This window comes from Lissotriton helveticus, chromosome 1_2 (assembly GCF_964261635.1).
Source record: "Lissotriton helveticus chromosome 1_2, aLisHel1.1, whole genome shotgun sequence".
Taxonomy (NCBI): Eukaryota; Metazoa; Chordata; class Amphibia; order Caudata; family Salamandridae; genus Lissotriton; species Lissotriton helveticus.
The window spans coordinates 315,725,703-315,749,834 of record NC_136058.1 but is presented as its reverse complement, the minus strand read 5'-3'; the positions used below and the strand labels follow the sequence as shown (position 1 = coordinate 315,749,834).

Sequence of the window (24,132 nt, the reverse complement as noted above, 5' to 3'; positions counted from 1 at the left end):
CGGTTGTCACTTTTGCGTCATTTAATGTAACGTTTGCTTTTGTGTTTTGTTCACTTGTAATGTTCTCGTGTATCAGTTCTGTTCCTATTGTGAAGCGCTCTGACACCTTCGGGTAAAGTCCGCGCTATATAAAAATGCATAAATAAATAAATGTGTGAACAGTTAAAATTACGGACAAATGGCGTCCGTTAAAGAACCCTTCACGGACAACGGACAGAGGGCCGAAATTACGGACTGTCCGTGAAATTTACGGACGGTTGGTCACCCTATCTGTGGAGCTGCAATGAAATGAAAGAACTGAGGATGGAAACGGAGCTCATCACCGGTCCCACGGGGACACCTGGACGGGGTCACCCAAGTGACACTGAGGTGCGATAAGCACCAGTGCACAATGAGATGCACCTCGCCCCCTCACCCCAATACAGCCAAGCCCAACCTCTCGTCCGCAAACGTCTTGAATTCACACAAGCCCTTGAACGCCGCCCTTCTTCAACATTCATAACCTAGCAACCCCACTATCTACACTATTCCGACCATCACCTCTGTCAGAACAAAGCATCCACCTAAACCTTCCCGAGCACCTCCACATAAGTACAATATCCCAATCACTCTTCAGAGCCCAAGTGCCCCCGTCACCAAAACAGTCTTGACAGAGCTGCGCTGTATGCTTCACAACTGCAGATCTGCAGTAAAACACAAACTTGAAATCTCCGATACCATCACCCTTCACAAACTTGACATGCTCTTCCTCACTGAGACCTGGTTCAAAGATACCTCTCACTCTATTTTTGATCTCCTATTACCCACAGGTTACTCCATATTTAGGAATGACAGAACTGACAACACGGGGGGAGGTGTTGCAGTCATCTTTAGAAACGCCCTCCAACTTAAGGCTTCTCCAAGCAGTTCCTCCCTCACCTTTGAATGCCTTTCTCTTGAGCTTCAATTGAAACTCCGTCCATCACTCAGATTCCATATCATTTACCGCCCGCCTCGTAGTGGCCCTTCGTTTATAGAGGATCTCACTGACTTCATCAGCGACCAATATACACAAAGTGACAATCAGACCTTCGTGGGTGACTTCAATCTCCACTGGGGCGAACCGCAAGACTCCTCTGCGAACTCTCTGGCCACCTTCCTCTCTACGAACGATCTTATCCAACACTGCATTGAACCAACCCACTCTAAGGGCGCAATCCTGGACCTTGTTATTTCTAAATCAGGCATGCTTTCTACCTCTTCCCCATTCCATGTAGATTGGTCTGACCACCACCTCATCCCATTCTCTCTTCAACTTTCACACTCTATAACTCTTGGCCAACCCAAGAGGGCCATCTCCTGGTTCCGTGATGCCAAAAATATTGATGTCGGTCCCCTCAGTGAATCAGCTTTGCTATCACTTCCAAGGCTAGACCCAAACATAGCTGTTGACGATCTCACCTCCCAATGCCTCACAGTTCTTGCAACTGAAATTAATAACGTCGCTCCACTCAAAAGCAAAAGGATAAGGCCCACTCACTCAGCACCTTGGTTCAACAAATCCCTTTATGAGGAAAGGAAGCAGCTAAGATTCCTGGAGAAGCAATGGAGGCAAGTGCCCTCCACAGACAATTTAGCCATGCTTCGCACAGCAAGATCCAGGTACCACAAGCATATCTTCCTTGAGAAAGCGGCGCACTTCAAAACCCTCCTTGACTCCGCCAAAAATAGACCCAAAAAACTATTCGATCTCGTCAAGTCTCCGAGCTGCTCTCCCCCTTCTTCCGAGGTGGAGGATCCTACTAAGAGAGCAGAGTATTTTGCTATTTTCTTCGATGAAAAAGTGAAATCACTTGTGGATCAGGTCGCTCATCCTACACCTCCAGAGGAGCGCAAATCCTTAGCCATCTGTCAGAGCTTTGACCCCATATCTGAAGATGCCCTTCTCAAGTGCATACGCGAAACAAAGCCCTCCAACCATTCTCTTGACCCTATCCCCAGTGCCATTGCCTTGGACTTCTATACCCATTCCCTTTCCTATTGGACTACCCTGATCAACCTCGCCCTCTGGCAAGGCTCCCTTCCTGTCTCCTTCAAAACTGGGCAGGTCACCCCTCTGCTTAAAAAGCCCACTGCTGATGCGAATGACCTCAACAACTTCCGCCCCATCACTAACCTTCCCTTTCTTGCGAAGATCACAGAAAGATGTGTAGCAAAACAACTCTCTCGTCATATCAATGACAATGATCTTCTTGACAATTGTCAGTCCGGCTTCATCCAAAACTGCAGCACTGAAACAGCCCTTCTGCAAGTGGTTGATGACGTGCTGAGGATACTCGATTCGGGGGGGTCCTGTCTTCTAATTCTCCTGGACCTTTCTGCAGCCTTTGACACTGTCAATCACAACACCCTCCTCAATATCCTTCAACAGAGAATGGGCATGGAGGGCACTGTGCTTAAATGGTTTGCATCCTTCCTCTCTGACAGATCCCAAATGATCAAAATTGCGAACAGTCTTTCTTCTCCTGTGGCGGTAGGTCAGGGTGTTCCTCAAGGCTCTATACTTGCACCCACATTGTTCAATCTCTACTTAGAACCACTGGGAAACCTCCTAAGCAAATCCGGGATTCAATACCATCTCTATGCAGACGACACTCAACTCTACCTCAAGGTTGCCTCCACTCATGATCTCTCCTTCCTAAGCTCTACTCTGGACTCCATCCAAAACTGGATGTCAACTCATCAACTGATTCTGAATCCTTCCAAAACTGAATTCCTCCTCTTCTCCTCCTCACTCTCTCCCCCCCGGTTCAATCATGGATGGATCAGCTGAATCTACTGAACACTAAACCCATCATTGTCGACAGTGCAAAATCCCTTGGAGTTATTCTAGACCATGGGTACTCACAAACTTTTTTTCGGGGGCCAAAATTACAGTTTGGCTTGTGGCTGAGGGCCGCACTGGTGAGCCTGCGGATGGGGACGGGAGAGGCGGGGCGGCGGCGACGCGGGGGCCTGGCTACTAAAGTAAAAACAAATTTTCAGTGTACAAGGCAGGAATGCAAGGGCCCTGACTGTATGGTGCATGAGGCGGGTATGGCTGTGGTGTATAGGGTAGGGATGTCAATGCCCTGTGCTGTAAGGTTCATGAGGCACTGATGGTCGATGAGATGTAGTGTATGGGGCAGGGGTGCAGGGACAGTGTGCTGTATGAGGCACTGATGCATCACAGAGCTGGAGTGTACGAGCAGGGGTGTGAGGGCACTATATTGTGCGTGTGATATGGCACAGATGAGTTCAGGGGCTGCACATTTAACTAAATCGGAAGCAGCACTGCATGTGGCAGGGATTATAAAACCCTGGATCTGCACCTTTGAGAAAAACAATTAAAAAGTGTTTATTTCTAGCAAGATTAATCTAGGTCAGTTAGTCTCATATCTACTCTTGCTAGTTCGGAGTTGCCCTTTGAGTTGCTGGTCGAGTTGTATAAATGTAGGTCCATTAATTTCATTAATTAATTCATGCTCGCCCCCAATCTACAGCTGGGCCGGGAATCAATTATGAGTCAATTTCGCCCTCACTAAGGCACACGTCACTGGATCACACTTGGATGCATTCCTACTCATTGTTTAAAGCGGTAACTCAGTGGCTAGCGTGGCGCTACAGACACAGTACCTATAATCACACTGAATGTCACTGGGCATCCATGAACACCATGCTTCGCACCCGCACCACATCTCTAAGAGACCTGCTTGAAGAAAAAGCCAGAATCACAGCATGCTTCAAACAGTAATCTAGGAATGTTTACAGAGGCCTGCCAGCTCTAAGGAGGGGGACCAGTTACCAGGGAGGCTCGTAGCCTAAACTAAAGGAGTCTTATTCAGAAGGCACTATAATTACATATCCTCATTGGGAGGTGAAGGAGGGAGAACTATTGGACAGGCATGTTGTGGTAACATGGATAAAAAGCACGCCTTTACCATGGGAAGGTTAAAAACTTGCACAGATTGGTGCTGCTGAGAAGGCCAGTGGCACGGATATGACTGACTTATGTTTATGACGGACCGCCTTCGTGGCTGTGACTATAGCTGTTTAGTTAGTGGGGTTTAAGATCTGCACCACAGCAGTAGTCCACTCCCCCCCCTCCCAGTGGCTGGTGCTGATGTCTATGCTGGACTGGAAAAGAAAGCCAGCAACCTGCATGCCAGACGCGCAACGCCCAAATGGCTCAAAGGACTTCTCTACACCCCGCCCTCCCCCTCCATGTGTGCCAGCCCGAGCTGAGACAGCTTCCCGGGGAAAACACACAGACAGTTTTTGAGCTGCCAGCCACACCCAAGTACTTCACACGTTGCTAAAAAATCATTCACTTGTTTACAAGGCTTTATTGCATTTTCACCCCTTCTTAGAGCCCCTGCATCTCACATCACTGAGTAAGAAGGGGAGGGGGCACATGTGAGGAGGCGAATCACTAATTTCTTGAGCATGCCTCTTTGATTGCCTTTTTGTTTTTTACTATGAATGCGGTCCCGAGGAATGAACAACAGGCAGAACAAAGGCTGCTGACTACGTGCGTCTGCAGTTGTTTTCCACACTCGGGCCGCAGCTAAAGATCTGCCGGGCCGCAAATGGCCCGCGGGCCGTACTTTGAGTACCTAGGTTCTAGACAAAAAACTCAATCTAACCCCCCACATCAATTCTATTGCAAAATCTGCTCGTTACCAACTGCGCCTTCTTTGGGGAATCAGACGCTTCTTCCCGGAACAGGACCTTATAACCCTGGTGCAATCGCTGGTCCTCTCCAGATTAGACTATTGCAATTCTCTTCTTACTGGCCTCCCCAAATCCCACCTGTCCCCACTTAAGTCTGTTTTCCATTCAGCAGCTCGCTTCATTTATGGGGCCAAAAGAAGCGATCACATCACACCGATGTTATCCACCCTTCGCTGGCTTCCCTTCGAGGCTAGAGCTATCTACAAGACCGCTTGTATCACCCACAAAGCCTTGCACTCCTCCTCTCCTCGCTACCTGGCGAATAAACTGAAACTCTCTGGAGGCTCTAGACCCTCACTCAATGCGGAGAATCTTCTACTTGAACCTCCCACATTCAAGAAGGAGAGAACAATGGCCCAATCCTTTTCAGGCAACGCAGTGAGAATCTGGAACTCCCTTCCGCCTCAGCTCCGGACCACTGCCTCCTCCCAGGCTTTCAAAAGGGACCTCAAAGTTCTCCTCCTCCAGAGACACCTCCAAAAGTAATTCACGTCCTCTTGTTATTTGGAGGAAGACTTCCCACTACTGATATTTTCCACGACCATGGAAGTGCCTTCCCAGGGTATTCCTGGGGTTAGAGTGTCTGCCTCTTTGGAGTATTTTCCATGTACTTGTGTTTGGTGCCCTTGTGTAACATGCTCACACCACTTTGCCCTTGTAACACACAGTTTGCTACCTCTCACATGTTTTTATCTTTGATACTTGCACAAGTGCCACCTTGCCTACATAACGCTTGTTCTTGTGCCTGAGTGTCTAGCACCTTTTGCAGTATTATACCTCAAATGATACTTTGTTTTCTCTTGTAACTGCACACTTGTCACTTTTTCCTCCTGTGCACTTTTTACTACCTCATGTATTTTTGGCTGCTCACAATTTTTACTACCTCATTTGTTCTGTTTGCTCACAATTGTCACTATTACCTTTACTACCTCATGTTTTTTTGGTCGCTCACAATTTTTACTACCTCATGTATTCTGTTTGCTCACAATTGTCATTATTACCTTTACTACCTCATGTATTTTTGGTTGCTCACAATTTTTAATACCTCATGTATATTGTTTGATCACAAATGTCACTATTACCTTATGTAACGTAACGTATGCTTTTGTAATGTTTCTCTTTATGTTCCATTTCTGTTCCTTTTGTGAAGCGCTCTGACACCTTCGGGTAAAGTCCGCGCTATATAAAAATGCATAAATAAAATAAAATAAATAAATAAAATAATAATGGCGGCCGACGGAGGCTGGGGAAGGGTCCACCCTTACCCCCGCTCCTCCATCCTCTGGGGCTGCTCCGGCCCTGCCCCCTCGCGGGCCCCTGTCTGTCAGAGGTCAGCGCGTGGCTCCAGCCAGAGGTTGACCCTTGCAGGCGCCTCCCTCTGTCTGAGTCTTGAACCCTGACCTCTCGGTCTGATCCACTCCTCGCTCCAGCCTCGAGTGGTCGCTCCCCTGCCTCAGCGCTGCAAAAGCGGTAACGTGGTTTGGCTTCTGATAAAGCGATCTGGGAGAAAGTTTTACTTCTATAGCGCCAGGATAAATATAGCGCTTTCATTGCTTGGCTTGCTCAGCTTTTTTCATCTGCGCACTGTTGTTGTGTTCTCCCCCAGCGCACTGTTGTTGTGATAAATATAGCGCTTTCATTGCTTGGCTTGCTCTGTTTTTCATCAGCGCACTGTTGTTGTGTTCTCCCCCAGCGTCCTGCTCTACCCTCCCCTCCATTTTAACGCTGTTGTTGTTGTGCTCCGTTCCCTTTAACCCGCCCCGCCTCCCAGCTGAGACGCCCTCCCACTACCATTATAGAGCGCCCCCTGACCTCGCCGCGACGTGATCCACTCCTCGCTCCAGCCTCGAGTGGTCGCTCCCCTGCCTCAGCGCTGCAAAAGCGGTAACGTGGTTTGGCTTCTGATAAAGCGATCTGGGAGAAAGTTTTACTTCTATAGCGCCAGGATAAATATAGCGCTTTCATTGCTTGGCTTGCTCAGCTTTTTTCATCTGCGCACTGTTGTTGTGTTCTCCCCCAGCGCACTGTTGTTGTGATAAATATAGCGCTTTCATTGCTTGGCTTGCTCTGTTTTTCATCAGCGCACTGTTGTTGTGTTCTCCCCCAGCGTCCTGCTCTGCCCTCCCCTCCATTTTAACGCTGTTGTTGTTGTGCTCCGTTCCCTTTAACCCGCCCCGCCTCCCAGCTGAGACGCCCTCCCACTACCATTATAGAGCGCCCCCTGACCTCGCCGCGACGTGATCCACTCCTCGCTCCAGCCTCGAGTGGTCGCTCCCCTGCCTCAGCGCTGCAAAAGCGGTAACGTGGTTTGGCTTCTGATAAAGCGATCTGGGAGAAAGTTTTACTTCTATAGCGCCAGGATAAATATAGCGCTTTCATTGCTTGGCTTGCTCAGCTTTTTTCATCTGCGCACTGTTGTTGTGTTCTCCCCCAGCGCACTGTTGTTGTGATAAATATAGCGCTTTCATTGCTTGGCTTGCTCTGTTTTTCATCAGCGCACTGTTGTTGTGTTCTCCCCCAGCGTCCTGCTCTGCCCTCCCCTCCATTTTAACGCTGTTGTTGTTGTGCTCCGTTCCCTTTAACCCGCCCCGCCTCCCAGCTGAGACGCCCTCCCACTACCATTATAGAGCGCCCCCTGACCTCGCCGCGACGTGATCCACTCCTCGCTCCAGCCTCGAGTGGTCGCTCCCCTGCCTCAGCGCTGCAAAAGCGGTAACGTGGTTTGGCTTCTGATAAAGCGATCTGGGAGAAAGTTTTACTTCTATAGCGCCAGGATAAATATAGCGCTTTCATTGCTTGGCTTGCTCAGCTTTTTTCATCTGCGCACTGTTGTTGTGTTCTCCCCCAGCGCACTGTTGTTGTGATAAATATAGCGCTTTCATTGCTTGGCTTGCTCTGTTTTTCATCAGCGCATCGTAGTTGTGTTCTCCCCCAGCGTCCTGCTCTGCCCTCCCCTCCATTTTAACGCTGTTGTTGTTGTGCTCCGTTCCCTTTAACCCGCCCCGCCTCCCAGCTGAGACGCCCTCGCCCCTCCCCCTTCCCACCATCCATATATGACAGTAGCCCATGCGCGCAGCGTCCACGCGCAGCGAACGCGCCCAATCCGCGCCGAAGGTGCGCCAAAGGTAAGCCCGTCTACGCCCGTCCGCGCCTGGACCGCGCCCAGCGCCAGACCCCCTGCCCCTCGCGCTCCCCAGCCCTCCCGCATTACCTACGATGCCGCCACCCTCCTAGCCCTTGACCCCGGTCGCGCCCCCAACTGTGTCCAAGCCGCTCCTGGACATACCCATGGACCTTTCTCCTGCTACTCCTGCAAATTCATCGGCACCGACAACATCTCCGCTACGATCACACCACAGACTCTCGACCCCAACCACCTACAGTGCATCCTTCTCAACACCCGATCGGTCCACAGACACGCCATTGACCTATGGAATCTACTAGACACCATCTCTCCAGACGTCGCCTTCCTAACAGAAACATGGATGAACGCTTCCTCCGCCCCAGACATCACTATTGCCATCCCTGAAGACTATAAGATCACACGCAAGGACCGTACCGGCCACACAGGAGGAGGAATCGCTATCGTCCATAAGAAATCAATCCACATCTCAACCAGCTCTGACGCCAACCTCGCTAACTCCGAACACCTTCACTTCCAGATCCACATCGACCCCAAGACCACACTCAGAGGCACCCTCCTCTAACGACCACCAGGACCCCGCGCAAAATTCAGTGAAGACATCACGGACTTCATCACCCCACACGCGCTCCCCTCCAAAAACTACATCCTTCTGGGAGACCTCAACTTTCACCTCGAAAAGATCAACGACCGCAACACCGCCACCCTCTTAGACAACCTCGCCAACCTCGGACTTAAACAACTAGTCACTTCCCCCACCCACATCGCAGGTCACACACTCGACCCCATCTTCACCTCCAGCAATCATGTCTCCTTCAGCCACACTACGGACCTCCTCTGGACTGACCACAGCTGCGTTCACTTCTCCTACAACAAGCCAAAACCCACCAACCACCTCCAACCAACTCTGCAAAGAAACTGGAACAAAATCACCACGGACCAGATCTCCGCCTCGCTCCTTCTAAACGCCCCAGCCCACTCTTCTAACGCAAACGAAGCCGCCGCCAACCTCACCCTATGGTTATCCAACACCGCCGACACCTTAGCACCACTGAAAAAACGTCAAAGCAAACCTGGCAGCAAGAAGACCTCATGGTTCAACGATGATCTTAAGAAGTCCAAGAAACTCTGCCGCTCCCTTGAAAAGGCCTGGAAAAAAGACCCAACCACTAGCACCAAGGACGCCTTCAAAAACGCCACCCGCACTCACCACCAACTAATCCGAAAAGCCAAGAAAACTGCATTCAAGGATCGACTTGACAACAACACCCACAACAGCAAGGAACTTTTCAACATCGTCAAGGAATTTTCCAATCCCTCGGCCAACTCCAACAACATCACCCCCTCTCAAGCCCTCTGCGACTCCCTAGCCTCATTCTTCCACAACAAGATTGCAGACATCCACAACAGCTTCGACAACCAACCCGGAAACCAACCCACCCTACCACTTGCTGAACATTCTCCCCCCGTGAACACCCTTAACGACTGGAACCCAATCTCCACTGAGGACACAATTCGCCTGATGAATTCCATCCACTCAGGATCCCCCACAGACCCATGTCCTCACTACATCTTCAACAAAGCAGACTCCGTCATAGCACCGCACCTCCGAGACGTCATCAACTGCTCCTTCAACTCCGCCACCTTCCCGGAAGACTGGAAACACGCTGAACTCACCGCCCTTCTGAAAAAACCCACAGCGGACCCCACCGAACTCAAAAATTACCGTCCCATCTCGCTCCTTCCATTCCCGGCCAAAGTCATCGAGAAAGCTGTCAACAACCAGCTCGCCGCCTTCCTCGAAGCCAACAAATCCCTCGACTCCTCACAATCCGGCTTCCGAGCAAAACACAGCACTGAGACCGCCCTCATCACAGCAACAGACGACATTCGAACTCTACTGGACAATGGAGACACAGTCGCCCTCATCCTCCTCGACCTCTCTGCAGCATTCGACACAGTCTGCCACAGCACCCTTTTACAACGCCTCAATAACATCGGAATCCAAGGAAAAGCACTTGAATGGATCACCTCGTTCCTCTCCGGAAGAACACAGAGAGTCCGCCTCCCACCATTCAAGTCCGAGGCCACTGAAGTCATCTGTGGCGTACCACAAGGATCCTCACTCAGCCCCACCCTCTTCAACGTATACATGAGCCCCCTCGAGGCCATCGCCCGCCAACACAACCTCAACATCATCTCTTACGCGGATGACACTCAACTAATCCTTTCTCTCACCAATGACCCCAGCACCGCCAAAACTAACCTACACGAAGGAATGAAAGAAGTTGCCGAATGGATGAAACAAAGCCGTCTGAAACTGAACTCAGATAAAACAGAAGTCCTCATCTTAGGTACATCCCCCTCTGCATGGGACGACTCCTGGTGGCCGGAAGCCCTCGGAAAAGCACCCATCCCGACAGACCACGCGCGGAACCTAGGCGTCATCCTGGATTCTTCACTCTCAATGAACAGACAAGTCAGCGCCGTATCCTCTTCCTGCTTCAACATTCTTCGCATGCTCAGAAAAACATTTCGCTGGATCCCCACCGAAACAAGGAAAACAGTCACCCATGCTCTGGTCACGAGCCGACTGGACTACGGAAACACCCTCTACGCAGGCACTACCGCTAAACTCCAGAAGAAACTCCAACGAATCCAAAACGCCTCAGCCAGGATCATATTAGACATCCCACGCAACGAACACATCTCTGGTCACCTTAAAGACCTCCATTGGCTACCCGTCAATAAGAGGATCACTTTCCGTCTGCTAACCCACGCACACAAATCACTCTACGACATCGGACCAGAATGCCTCAACTCACGACTGTCCTTCTACACCCCCTCCCGCCAACTACGTTCTTCCAGCCAAGCCCTCGCCACGGTACCTCGCATCAACAAGACCACCATGGGAGGCCGATCCTTCTCATACCTGGCTGCTAAAACATGGAACTCACTCCCCGCTTACCTTCGCCTTACCCAGAACCACCTAGCATTCAGAAAGCAACTTAAAACGTGGATATTTGACAAGTAATCCTCCTCCCCTTTCTAAGCGCCTTGAGACCCTCTGGGTATGTAGTGCGCTATATAAATTCTCTGACTTGACTTGACTTGACTCTGTCTTCCACTGGCTGTGGTCTCAGGAGCACAGACCCCTTTGCCTCACTCCTTCTGGAGTCCTGGTGGCCATCGGTGGCCCTGTGGCCGTGACGGTCCGGTTCCTGCTGGACAGGGCCGGACTGGGAACCAAAACCGGCCCTGGCAAAAAGCTTGGCCGCCCCCCCCGGTCCCCCGGGCGGGAGGGGGGCGAGCGCTTTGCCAGGGCCGCTTTTCAGCCGATTTTGTTACAGGGCCGATTTTGCAGCTATGCTGCAAAACCGGCTCTGCAACAAAAACGGCCCCCCAGGGCCCAAAACCGGCCCCCACCCTTGCGGCTGACCGGGGGATTGCCCGGTGCCCACAACGGCCAGTCCGGGCCTGCTGCTGGAGGGCCTGGCGTCCGGCGTCCGTCAGCACCCTTGGGAGGAAGGGGAGAGGGGAGTGAGAGGCACGGGGTGCACCCCCGCTAATGATGCGGAAAATACTAATCTTCATGGAAGATTCCAACACTGAACCGGACAACCCTACGCGAATCATCCACGACCACCACCCTCGAGATCCTGTATTTATCCCACAGCGTTGGCAATAAAGGGCGGATTCTGAACCTTATCATTGCTGACTCGTGGGTGCCGGGATGCTCACTCCACCTTATTATTGCTGACTCTTGAGTGGTAGGATGCTCACCCCACCTTATCTTTGATGACTCATGGGTGCTGGAATGCTCACCCCACCTTATTATTGCTGACTCATGAGCGCCTTGAGACCCTCCCGGATGAGTAGTGCGCTATACAAATGGCATGATTGATTGTAGGATCAGGGCACAAGTCCTAAACAAAGAAGTGGGGGGACGCTGTCACCGGAAGTGACGTATCTGCAGGAAGTCCAAGCGTTTTAGCACGTCACCGATGTACGTTTAGGTGTGCATGTATGCTTCAGCTTATCATTGCTGACTCTTGAGTGGTAGGATGCTTACCCCACCTTATCATTGCTGACTCACAGGTGGTGGGATGCTCACCCCACCTTATCATTGCTGACTCATTGGTGGTGGGCTGCTCACCCCACCTTATCATTGCTGATTCTTGAGTGGTAGGATGCTCACCCACCTTATCTTTGATGACTCATGGGTGCTGGAATGCTCACCCCACCTTATCATTGCTGACTCATGAGTGGTAGGATGCTCACCCCACCTTATCATTGATGACTCATTGGTGCTGGGATGCTCACCCCACCTTAATATTGCTACCTCGTGGGTGCTGGGATGCTCACCCCACCTTATTATTGCTGACTCATTGGTGGTGGGCTGCTCACCCTACCTTATCATTGCTGACTCATGAGTGGTAGGATGCTCACCCCACCTTATCTTTGATGACTCATGGGTGCTGGAATGCTCACCCCACCTTTTCATTGCTGACTCATGAGTGGTAGGATGCTCACCCACCTTATCGTTGCTGACTCATGGGTGCTGGGATGCTCACCCCACCTTATCATTGCTGACTCGTGGGTGCTGGGATGCTCACCCCACCTTATCATTGCTGACTCATGGGTGCTGGGATGCTCACTCCAACTTATCATTGCTGATTCATGGGTGCTGGGATGCTCACCCCACCTTATCATTGCTGACTCATGGGTACTTGGATGCTCACCCACCTTATCATTGCTGACTCGTGGGTGCTGGGATGCTCACCCCACCTTATCATTGCTGACTCGTGGGTGCTGGGATGCTCACCCCACCTTATCATTGCTGACTCGTGGATGCTGGGATGCTCACCCCACCTTATCATTGCTGACTCATGGGTAGTGGAAGCTCATCCCATCCTTCCTGACTCATGTGTTATGGGATTCTCACCCCATCATTGCTCACTTATGAGTGTTGGGATGCTCCCCCACCTTATCACTGCTGACTTATAGGTTCTAGGGAAGCTTACCCCATTTTACCTTTGCTGCGAAATGGGGGGTGAAATGCTCACCCCACCTTATCATTCCTCACTCATGGATGCATAATTTCTTTCTTCCACCCTTCCTGCTGTCCACAGGCCATCATGGGGCATAAGAGGGAGACAGAGAAGGAGACGACCAGAGAGACACTGTAAGGCCTTCAGAAAGCGGCCTTTAGAAGAGAGTTATATAGAGACGCACCGAGGACTTTGAAGTAAACATATATTGTCCTAAGGTTTCTGTTGCTCATTTGGAGCCTTTTTGAACCTCAAACCACTGAGGGCGGCAGAGGCAGGAAAGATGGAAAAGATGGGCGAGTAGGGAAGAAAATAAGCTTCAATGTAGAAAACATAAGGAAGGAACATTTTAGTGGAGCAGTCTCCACCAAGAAAATAATATTCCACTGCACAATGAATGCAACAGTGCTTTAGGGACGGTGCTCTTAAGCATCTGAGTGACAGGTAAGGAGGAAGGAAAACGTGAAATCATAGTAAGGACAGTGAGGGAGGACTAAACGGAAAGAGGAAATCATTCGGGGGTAGTTCACTGTGAGAAGCATTCGGATCAGAGGGTGTTGGAAGGGGAAGGACTCCTGCATGTGTGGAGAGCGAGCTATCCTGCCCCTGAGCTCCCAAGTGAGTTTGTGGTTATTAGGTCTCGCGACCTATCGATGCGCGCAAGCGCATCGAGCGGAGCGAGAATTCAAGTAGGCAAACTGCTCGTGAAACCACCAGCTTCTTGCTGGCGTTTTCATGAAGTTCACGTGAACCACGTGAACGCGCATCAGGCACTCCTCCCACACCTCACGGACATCTGCTCGCAAAAGTCTCTCCTCCCTCCCCACATCAAAGGCATCAATCACCCTCCCAAGGGCTTCCCCAGCGCTGCCCCGCCCCCTGCTTCACGGCCAGGCCATCTGTTCCCTGCCAGACCTCTCACACCTCCGTCACAGCATGCCTGTTTATATTTTTGCCCTCGCCACCCCTCACCCCTCTTTCTCTAACTTTCCTGCCATCTATCGCCGCCGGCCGGCCGTCAAGCATTTGCTGCCTGCAGTCAGAGCTTGTTGAATTTACTAAAAAAAGACATCTCTCTGATTTTTGCACTTTTCTCTTGCTTGCAGGCTACACTTGTTTTCATGTCCTTTCAATTACTAAGACTAATGGCAGGTCTCGCATCCAATTTATTCAACTCGGAATCCTTATTTATGGGCAGCAAGCACTGAAATCAGATTGAGCCGCAAACAGCGCGGTGATATCAGCGTGTGGTATTTTGTATTGACTCTCCCACTGTTGACTGTATCCTGACCGTTTGCAAATGGCTGCCCGCGAAGTCGATCTAAATGATAATGGGATTATAATTGCAGCAGAAGGTTAAGATGCTTAATTGATGAAACGCCAGCGCGGTCACATTATTTAAATGAAAGCGCCGTCGTTTGCAGAGGCTACCGTTGTTGGCAGGACAGCCCATAAGGCTGATTTCTGACCACCAACAGAGACCCGATTAGGCATCATAGATAAGTGGCTGCATTAGTGTCAGACATGTCTTAAGGAAAGATTGCCGAGCCGGGCATCCTTTATCTTGTGCCAGCGGATGTGCACTGGAATGTATTTTTTTTAAGTGATCATTGATTTATGCGCCTTGGCGCTCCTACACACCATCCTGTTAAACCAGTAGTACTTTTTAGGAGACAGAACAAGGAAATAATGTAATAAAGAAATGACCTACGCATATTCGTATAAAAATACTATCAGAGAAAATATGGCAGTTCACACAAAATAGCGTGAAAAGCAGCATAAATCAAAACAAAAATATAAAGGTTTGGGCAGGGTAAAAGTCCTAAACAAGCATTGGCATTGCCAATAGGTCTCGCTTGTGGGACCTTATAAGTATTTAGTTTTGCAGCACAATATCCTTGTTGCATAATCGGATATTGTGCTGCAAAACTAAATACTTATAAGGTCCCACAAGCGAGACCTATTGGCAATGCCAATGCTTGTTTTTGATTTTTGTCCTCAGAGCACACACCAACCTTGTGTTTATGCTGTGAGCCTACTGCAACAAGGATTGGGACTCAGACCTGGCCCTGGTCTGAGGGTAGCACCATGTGCACTCCTCGTGCACTGAGAGTCAGTGCAGGTGCTCACGGGGGTGCAGAGGATGACAGTGGTGGCAGGGACTGACTATAGATGCAGGGCATGCCTTACGTCCTCCTTACCTGTGCAGGGAACATTGCCAGTAGACTTATCTTGTGCAAGAGGTCTGTCAGTCCCATGCAACTTTCTTCCCTTGCTTCTTCGATCTGTTGCATGAGTGTTGCATGGATGATTGCACTGGGTATGTCTGGCAGGATGAGGGCGGAGCAGTCCTGGGTGGCGGACACCAACCGCTGATCCATTCTGGATCCCTTGTGAGAAAATGTTGTACACGTTGGAGGGTGGAGAGAGCCTGCCAGACAGCCACGTGAACTGCAAGGCTCCTCCAGAGAAGTAAACTTAAAGAACTTTGGGGCATATTAGCAAGGAATATCGATATTTATCGCTAAACGTGCTTAGCGAAAAAAAAAATATTGATGCCTATCGCTGGATATTTTAACGGAGAAAACATGCTATTAGCAACGTTTTTCTCCTATGTGCTAAAATATCCAGCGATACCGGCGAAATGCGAGAATATCGCTGGAAATCCAGCGCTATTCTAGTATTACCGCTAATGGGGGCTTAATGTGAAAATCCACCCCCCATTGACTATATAATCGCGCTTAGCATGATTTTTGTTATCACTTCGCCTGCCTTGCTAATAAGCGATAGTTGTGTTAGCGACTGTTTTCAGTCGCTAACAGTTTGGGTACGCCCACTTTCCATGTCATTAGCAAGAAATATAGCTGACATGCAAAGCGGACCCCAAACCTGTAGCTATCGTCTAAAAGCTGTTGCTAACTTCTGTTAGCGACAGCTTGCTAATAGGGCGATAAAAATATTGCTGTTTTAGCGGCAAAAAGTGCCGCTAAAGCGGCGGTATGGCCCTTGCTAATATGCCCCACAGAACAATCACCACCTCAAGCATCACTCTGACCAACCCCAGGAGACACAAACTCACTATGCAGCTTCCAGGCCTCAGGCAGGAGGTTTCACCACCACGATGGAACACCAACATGTGCCAGGTACCTCAAAAGCCTGATTTATATGTGGCAGACCAGACAGGTGGTTCTGGTGCATGAAACCCAACTAAAGCCATGAGTAAGTCACTCAAAATCAATGAGCTGGAGTGCTCTATACAGGGTTGCTAGGAATGCACTAACAGGCTTTATATTTTCCCTCTTCCTTTCTCACCTCGATCTTCTATATAGAATTGCCAATCTAAATTACACCAGTCGGTATGTACATATCACAAATGTATTGAAGTGCATAACGAGTGCAATGGGACATTGGAACTCATGGTGTGCTTTACATGTACAAAACTGGCATAGAGTGCCATTTAACAGCCTCTATGAACATTGAGCCAAAGGAGGTCGAAATATGTCGACATCCCTGAGGGCCTCAGCCGCAAAAAGGAACGGATGAAAACTGTGACCATATGAAGTCAATACAATCTTTGCAAGGTACAGGGTTTAGTCAATTCCTATTGAGGATGACAGACCGAGTCACACAAGTGGGGAAACTATTTTTATCGGTAGGAGTGTGGAAATGCTAGGTGGTAGGAAGTTTGTGAATTGTATACAGATGCCAGAATTTTCTCTTTCACAAATGTGAGGAATATGTGTGATGTGACCGGTGCTGGCTTTTGCTAGGAAAGCGCCCTAAGCATCGGCAGAGGGAAATTTGGCATAATTGCTGATGGTTTTACATTAAATGAATACACAGAGGTGATGGATGGAGCTCTGAAACTTTTCAGACACTCACCTCCAGTCACTATTAGATCTGGGTTGAATCCATCATCGTTTTTTAGCTCACTTCGAGCGAGCCTGAGATGAGGAGTGTTACCCCCAAACCGGTCCCAGGATGTTTGTTTCCAGTCCAGGGAAGACCTGGCTTGGCAGTTCGGGCTGGACTGTTCCCATGAGGCACAGGGTCAGACTGATTTGCATATGGCTGGGTCTGAACTGGGGTGGGGTAGTGAGCTAATGAACGATGATGGATTCAACCCAGATCTGTGACTGGGTTGAGTGTCTGAAAAGTATCGGAGCTCCGTCCATCATCTCCTTGTGTTTGCTTAGTACATCAAATGAGGCAGCAAGGGGTCCCTTTTGTGTTCTCTGGTCAGGACCAGAACATGGATGAGCAGGGACTGGCCCCTGAACACAAACCTCCACCAGCTCACCTAAATCCACAATAGCCTCACTGAGATGATGGTTTGTTGATGTGTGCCATAAGGGTCAGAGAGAGAAGGGAGGTCAATGAAGGGGGCTAAAGGGGTGGTAAAAACAACGCTTTCTGTATAATAATAAAGGACTAAAACCACTTTAAACAGACAAATCATACAGAAATGAACAGGCAGGGACAAGGAAAAGGCAGGAACGAGGTGAGAAGGCGCTGCTGCTGGCATAACATTAATGCACACAGCTCTGTGCACCCCTCAGAATACTAGTGCCCTGGGCCCAGGTCACCCATGCTAAAGTTCAGCCCTGGATGTGACTTTAGCCAGTGGCGTAGCTAGGGGGGGCGAGGGGGGGCGGTCCGCCCCAGGCTGCACAATTTTAGGGGCGGTGGCATTTACAAGGTGCACTTGCTCTTTACACAGGGGCCGCGAGGCACTGGTGGCGGCATTTATAATTTATTTGGGGACACTTAAATTCTATAATAAAATTAATTATAAAGGCCGCCAGTGCCGCGCGGCCCCCGTGTGAAGAGCGCACCTTGTAAATGCGCAGCCTGCAGTGAAGCATGCGCGTCCGGTCTTACCCCGTTTGTGTTATTAAAAAATCCGATCTGATCCTGTCCCAGGGCCGTCTGGTAGCGCGCGAAAGCACTACCAATGACGGCGGCGGCCCCGGGAATTATGATTGGCCAGTCTTCGCGCGAGTCACGCGCTGCACAACCACGGTTACGCGCTCACCTCTCGTGAGCGGATGCCAGCACGCCTATCACTGGAGGCGGGCCGGACCCGGGCGGCAAATTCAAATTGCCGTGGCCAGGACCCACTGTAACTCACGGACGGAATCTGCCGGCAGCCAGCCTTGCTTACACTTGCAGACCGGAGTCGATGGATGTCTTAAATTATATAGAATGGTGAATTTAATTGCAAGGCCAGAATTCAGCCCTCGCAGTGACGTCAGGCTGACCCATTCAGCTGTTTATCAGATCCGGCTGTGGCACAGAGTTTGAACAGAAGTAAGGGAATGAATGGCTATTGTTCAGATAAACTGTATTTTATGCGAATATGGATAGCTCAGTGGGTTACTTGCAGTACAGAAGTTACAATCCTAAAACAGGATAGTGACCTATAAACTGACATCAAAGAGCTGCATATAAACCTGAATGGTATACTTAGAACTTTTTTTGTGTGTTTCAATATAGTTACAATTTCCCTACTCTTTCATTACTCTAATGTTGCTATAAAGAGTTTGTTTTGATGTATATACATTTTAATCAGTAAAGCCAACCCCGCAAACACTGGGGTATGCTTTCACTCCTGCATTTGTGCTTCTCCAGACCAAACCTTCTTAAAACATACTGCCCACCAGTATGGATGACATGTGATTCCTACACCTTGTAATCTTCATTGGCTTATGTGACATTCCCTATAGGATGATTTACATACTTGTATGATTCATTGTCTGTGCATAATGTGTGCATGATGTAAAGTACTATGACACCCTACACTATGAGTAGCGCTACACAACAAATGAAATCAAATATGGGAGAGGGTCTTTGGAGAGATGACACTGTTGGAGGGTGGCAATTAGGGAATCCGAGGAGGAGGTCATCAGGGGGAAAGGCTATGGAGTGATGGGGGGCACTGCTGGAGGGTGGCAGTGAGGGAATCCAAGGAGGAGGCCATGGGGGGGCCTGGGCTACGGAGCCATGAGGGGCCCTGGTGGAGGGTGGCAATGAGGGAATCCAAGGAGGAGGTAATGGGGGGCTGGGCTACGGAGCGATGAGGGGCCCTGGTGGAGGGTGGCAGTGAGGGAATCCAAGGAGGAGGTAATGGGGGGCTGGGCTACGGAGCGATGAGGGGCACTGGTGGAGGGTGGCAGTGAGGGAACCCAAGGAGGAGGTCATGGGGGGCTGGGCTACGGAGCCATGAGGGGCCCTGGTGGAGGGTGGCAGTGAGGGAACCCAAGGAGGAGGTCATGGGGGGCTGGGCTACGGAGCCATGAGGGGCCCTGGTGGAGGGTGGCAATGAGGGAATCCAAGGAGAGGGTCATGGGGGGCTGGGCTACGGAGCCATGAGGGGCCCTGGTGGAGGGTGGCAGTGAGGGAATCCAAGGAGAGGGTCATGGGGGGCTGGGCTACGGAGCAATGAGGGGCCCTGGTGGAGGGTGGCAGTGAGGGAATCCAAGGAGGAGGTAATGGGGGGCTGGGCTACGGAGCGATGAGGGGCACTGGTGGAGGGTGGCAGTGAGGGAACCCAAGGAGGAGGTCATGGGGGGCTGGGCTACGGAGCCATGAGGGGCCCTGGTGGAGGGTGGCAGTGAGGGAATCCAAGGAGGAGGTCATGGGGGGCTGGGCTTCGGAGCGATGAGGGGCACTGGTGGAGGGTGGCAGTGAGGGAACCCAAGGAGGAGGTCATGGGGGGCTGGGCTACGGAGCCATGAGGGGCCCTGGTGGAGGGTGGCAGTGAGGGAATCCAAGGAGAGGGTCATGGGGGGCTGGGCTACGGAGCCATGAGGGGCACTGGTGGAGGGTGGCAGTGAGGGAACCCAAGGAGGAGGTCATGGGGGGCTGGGCTACGGAGCGATGAGGGGCACTGGTGGAGGGTGGCAGTGAGAGAATCCAAGGAGGAGGTCATGGGAGGCTGAGCTACGGAGCGATGAGGGGCACTGGTGGAGGGTGGCAGTGAGGGAATCCAAGGAGAGGGTCATGGGGGGCTGGGCTACGGAGCGATGAGGGGCACTGGTGGAGGGTGGCAGTGAGGGAATCCAAGGAGAGGGTCATGGGGGGCTGGGCTACGGAGCGATGAGGGGCACTGGTGGAGGGTGGCAGTGAGGGAACCCAAGGAGGAGGTCATGGGGGGCTGGGCTACGGAGCGATGAGGGGCACTGGTGGAGGGTGGCAGTGAGGGAACCCAAGGAGGAGGTCATGGGGGGCTGGGCTACGGAGCCATGAGGGGCCCTGGTGGAGGGTGGCAATGAGGGAATCCAAGGAGAGGGTCATGGGGGGCTGGGCTATGGAGCGATGAGGGACACTGGTGAAGGGTGGCAATGAGGGAATCCAAGGAGGAGGTCATGAGGAGGAGGGCCTTTGGAGAGAGGATGGGCGCTGTTTAAAGGGGGTATCGAGGGAATCCGAGGACGAGGTCTTGAGGTAGTGAGGCTTTGGAGAGATGAAGGGCTGTGTTGGAGGGTGACAGTGAGGGAATCCGAGGAGGAGGTCATGGGGGGCTGGGCTACGGAGCGATGAGGGGCCCTGGTGGAGGGTGGCAGTGAGGGAATCCAAGGAGGAGGTCATGGGGGGCTGGGCTATGGAGCGATGAGGGGCCCTGGTGGAGGGTGGCAGTGAGGGAATCCAAGGAGGAGGTCATGGGGGGCTGGGCTATGGAGCGATGAGGGGCCCTGGTGGAGGGTGGCAGTGAGGGAATCCAAGGAGGAGGTCATCAGGGGGAGAGGCTATGAAGCGATGAGGGGCACTGTAGGAGGGTGGCAATTAGGGAATCCGAGAAGGAGGTCATCAGGGGGAGCGGCTACGGAGCGATGAGGGGCCCTGGTGGAGGGTGGCAATGAGGGAATCCAAGGAGGAGGTCATGGGGGGCTGGGCTACGGAGCGATGAGGGGCAGTGTTGGAGGGTGGCAGTGAGGGAATCCAAGGAGGAGGTCATGGGGGGGCTGGGCTACGGAGCGATGAGGGGCACTGTTAGAGGGTGGCAGTGAGGGAATCCAAGGAGGAGGTCATGGGGGGGCTGGGCTATAGAGAGATGAGGGGCGCTGTTGGAAGATGGTAGTAAGGGAATCCGAGGATGAGATAATGAGGGAGAGGGGCTTTGTAGAGATGAAGGGCACTGTTGGGGGGTGGCAGTGAGGGAATCCGAGGAGGAGGTCATGGGGGGAGGGTGGTAGATACAGAGAGATGAGGGGCACTGGTGGAGGATGGTAGTGAGGAAGTTTGAGGAGAAGGTCATGAGGGGGAGGGGCTACGAAGAGATGAAGTTGCACTGTTGGAGGGTTGTAGTAAAGGTATCTACAGAAAAAGAGGTCAGTGGTAGGGCGCCAATAAATAACTCTCCACATGTTCTGTATACACACAGAAGCAATCCTTGAATCATAGTGACTGTTGGCAAGTAGATATGATGCACATGACGCATTCAGAGTAGTAGTGGCATGAGCATCACCAGAGCCTGCACTGATGAACTGGCATAAATATCTCTAGATCTCTAGCGCGACTGACAAGTTACACACCAAGTGTAAATACACCAGAAGACACTTCAAACAGGACATTTTGTTTTCTGCCCTTGGCTCAGAAGCAGCTTGGTCTACAGTCGGGTATTCAGTCCATCCGGTATTGCTGTTTAAAGCCTACAGCACAGCCAGTGTCGAAAGACCCCTAAATCCAACACGCCACCTTCAGATCCAGGTGAGTGCCAAAGTAGTCTGTCTCGAGTGACAGTCACGACGCACGCTGATGAGAGAACCGGTCTGTGAACATGTGGCATTGCGGCTGTTTGGAGAGAGCTCAAATAATACACCAGGAGAGAAGAATCTCTAAAATCCATGCTGCTCACTCTGTCCCACATGGGACCTGGGCCCAGACTATAACAGGTTGTGAGGGCCCCTAACACAGATCTCAATTGCCTCAGGCCTATACCATAAATTCATAGTGTCAGCTGACTTAAGGACTCCGGCCGCCATAGTGAGCATGTGCATAATAGCATGATTGCTAGGCAAGCCTCGGGAGAGCCTGCGCGACACACACACAGTCCGGCAGGTTGATAAATATTTTAAAGTATTAAAAAAAATCACACCAGTATAATTAAGCGAGTGGCCCCGGGGTGCTGTGCGCAGCCCTCTACAACTGCGAGTTCAGATAGTTAACACTTACTTGCACTAGTTAATAGACCAATGTAAAACTAGCATTCAAATGATACATGTGAGAAATATTTGGGCCCGAAATTTGACAGTAAGGTGAGATTCAAAAATCGAGTACGAGACTTAAGCTCACACAATCACAGGGCTGCGGATGCCAGGGGCAGCAACCTGAGGGATAGCCCCGGGCGCCACAAGCTCTAGCTACGCCCCTGACTTTAGCCAAAGTTTGAGGTTTTCAGGGCATTCCATGCATGAAAATAGTTGTAGAGTTTGTTGGTTGGAGGCTAACTCAGAATCCCAATAGTGCAGCCTTTCTCCATGGCAAGGGAGTGAAATTTGGGATTTACCCCCTCTCTGCTGGCCCATATGCAAACCTACAGCAAAAAAGAATTCAAATGTCCTTTCTTACCATAATGGTGCTCTAGGACACAGAGGGTTAGAAAGTAGGGAGGGGCTTTAGGGGTGCAGATGCAGACAGATATCACAATGGGCCAGTCCCTACCCCATTTTTTTATTTTGTAAAATTATCCCTGGCATCCAGTGGGCTTTCTGCCCCCACCCCAGAAGAAATTAAATAAACCCCATATTTTACTCGGTAAACTCTTAGGGTTTAGGAGTGGGTTGGTTAGTTCCTTTCAGAGTCTTTTTTAAAGAGAAAAACATATAATCCCTGGTGTCCAGGGGGCACCCTGCCGCAACCAGGGGGCAGATTTTGGGTGAACCCCCTCTACCTGCCCCTCAGGGCAGAAAGAGTGCTGGACCTCTTACAGGCTGGGGCCTGGGCAGGCTTCCCCACCCATTCTTTTTATTAAACTGTCTCTGCTTTCTAGTGGACTTTCTGCCCCGAGGGGCAGATTGGGGCTACTCCCCAATGACATTCCTCCCAGGAGAGCGGAAAGACTGCAGGACACATTATGGACTGGGGGTCTGGTAAAATGCCTGGGCAGGCTGCCCCACCCTTTCATGTCATAAATATTCCCAGCTGAACATTTTAAAACAGAGTGGGTCCGATCACCCGTGTGCCTTACTCACTACAAGGAGAGGACACCTGGTTGAGTGGAAAACATTTGCAGAGAGTTAGTAGTTTGTTAGTTGGGGGCCAGATTGCATGCAGAGGCCTGGGACAACTTTTAATTTCGACAGTATAATTGGCATCAGTTTATTAATTGTAGGTAACAAATTGTATGTGAAATTAGAGATATGATGGTGTTATACCACATCATGTAGTTTCGGAGAGAAACGTTAACACAAGATGTACCATTCGGGTAATTTTTTAATTCAAGTGGCATTTATGGTAGATTTTTTTACCAGAGCGGACAGTTAGGGAAACTACAAATCCTATCATGAACAGCTGTGTTTTGAACTCATGAGTCTGGAAATCACTATTCGATATTACATTTTTGAGTATAATTTTTACAATTTTTTGGAGTACATTTCAGGTATTTCGGCTGTGATTTTGTGTAATTCTACTCCAACACCCCCCCCCCCCCCCTACTCGTGCTATTCTTCTGATTATAAATAACAGCACTGTTCATCCATTGATGCAAGTTGGACGTGTTACATGGAGAAGGCAGATTCTATCCCACAACACTTGGACTGGGTTACCTCAAGTTATTATTCCTGGATTGAGGACAAAGGTGGAAGAAACTAAATAGATATACAACATCCTGTACACAGGGAGAGACTATTTAAAAATATAATACGTGAAACAAGACGTTTACAGCTGGCTCGTTGGTCTAGGGGTATGATTCTCGCTTTGGGTGCGAGAGGTCCCGGGTTCAAATCCCGGACGAGCCCTCTTTTTTCACCTAGTTTAACTAAATAAATCCAAGGATTCTTATAAATTGTGGTTGTTGAAAGCTACAATTTTTACCCGGAATCCGGGCAAGTTTTGTGATTTCAGGGGAGAACCCCTCGTACCCAAAGTGAGCTTTAGACCCTCGGAAAAAGAGACGGGACAGAAACAGCTGGAGCCCGAGGAGCCTCTGACGTCTCCACAGCTGCCACGTCAGCAGCCAGGGGGTGT

The 24,132-nt window shown here is 50.6% G+C and overlaps 1 non-coding gene across 1 annotated transcript; it reads left to right on the top strand.

Annotated features, from left to right (window-relative positions):
* Nucleotides 1–23,831: 23,831 nt before the first annotated feature.
* On the top strand, nt 23,832–23,903 carry TRNAP-UGG (transfer RNA proline (anticodon UGG)). Its single transcript has one exon. It is a non-coding gene; the product is annotated as a tRNA-Pro (tRNA).
* The last annotated feature ends 229 nt before the right edge of the window (nt 23,904–24,132 follow it).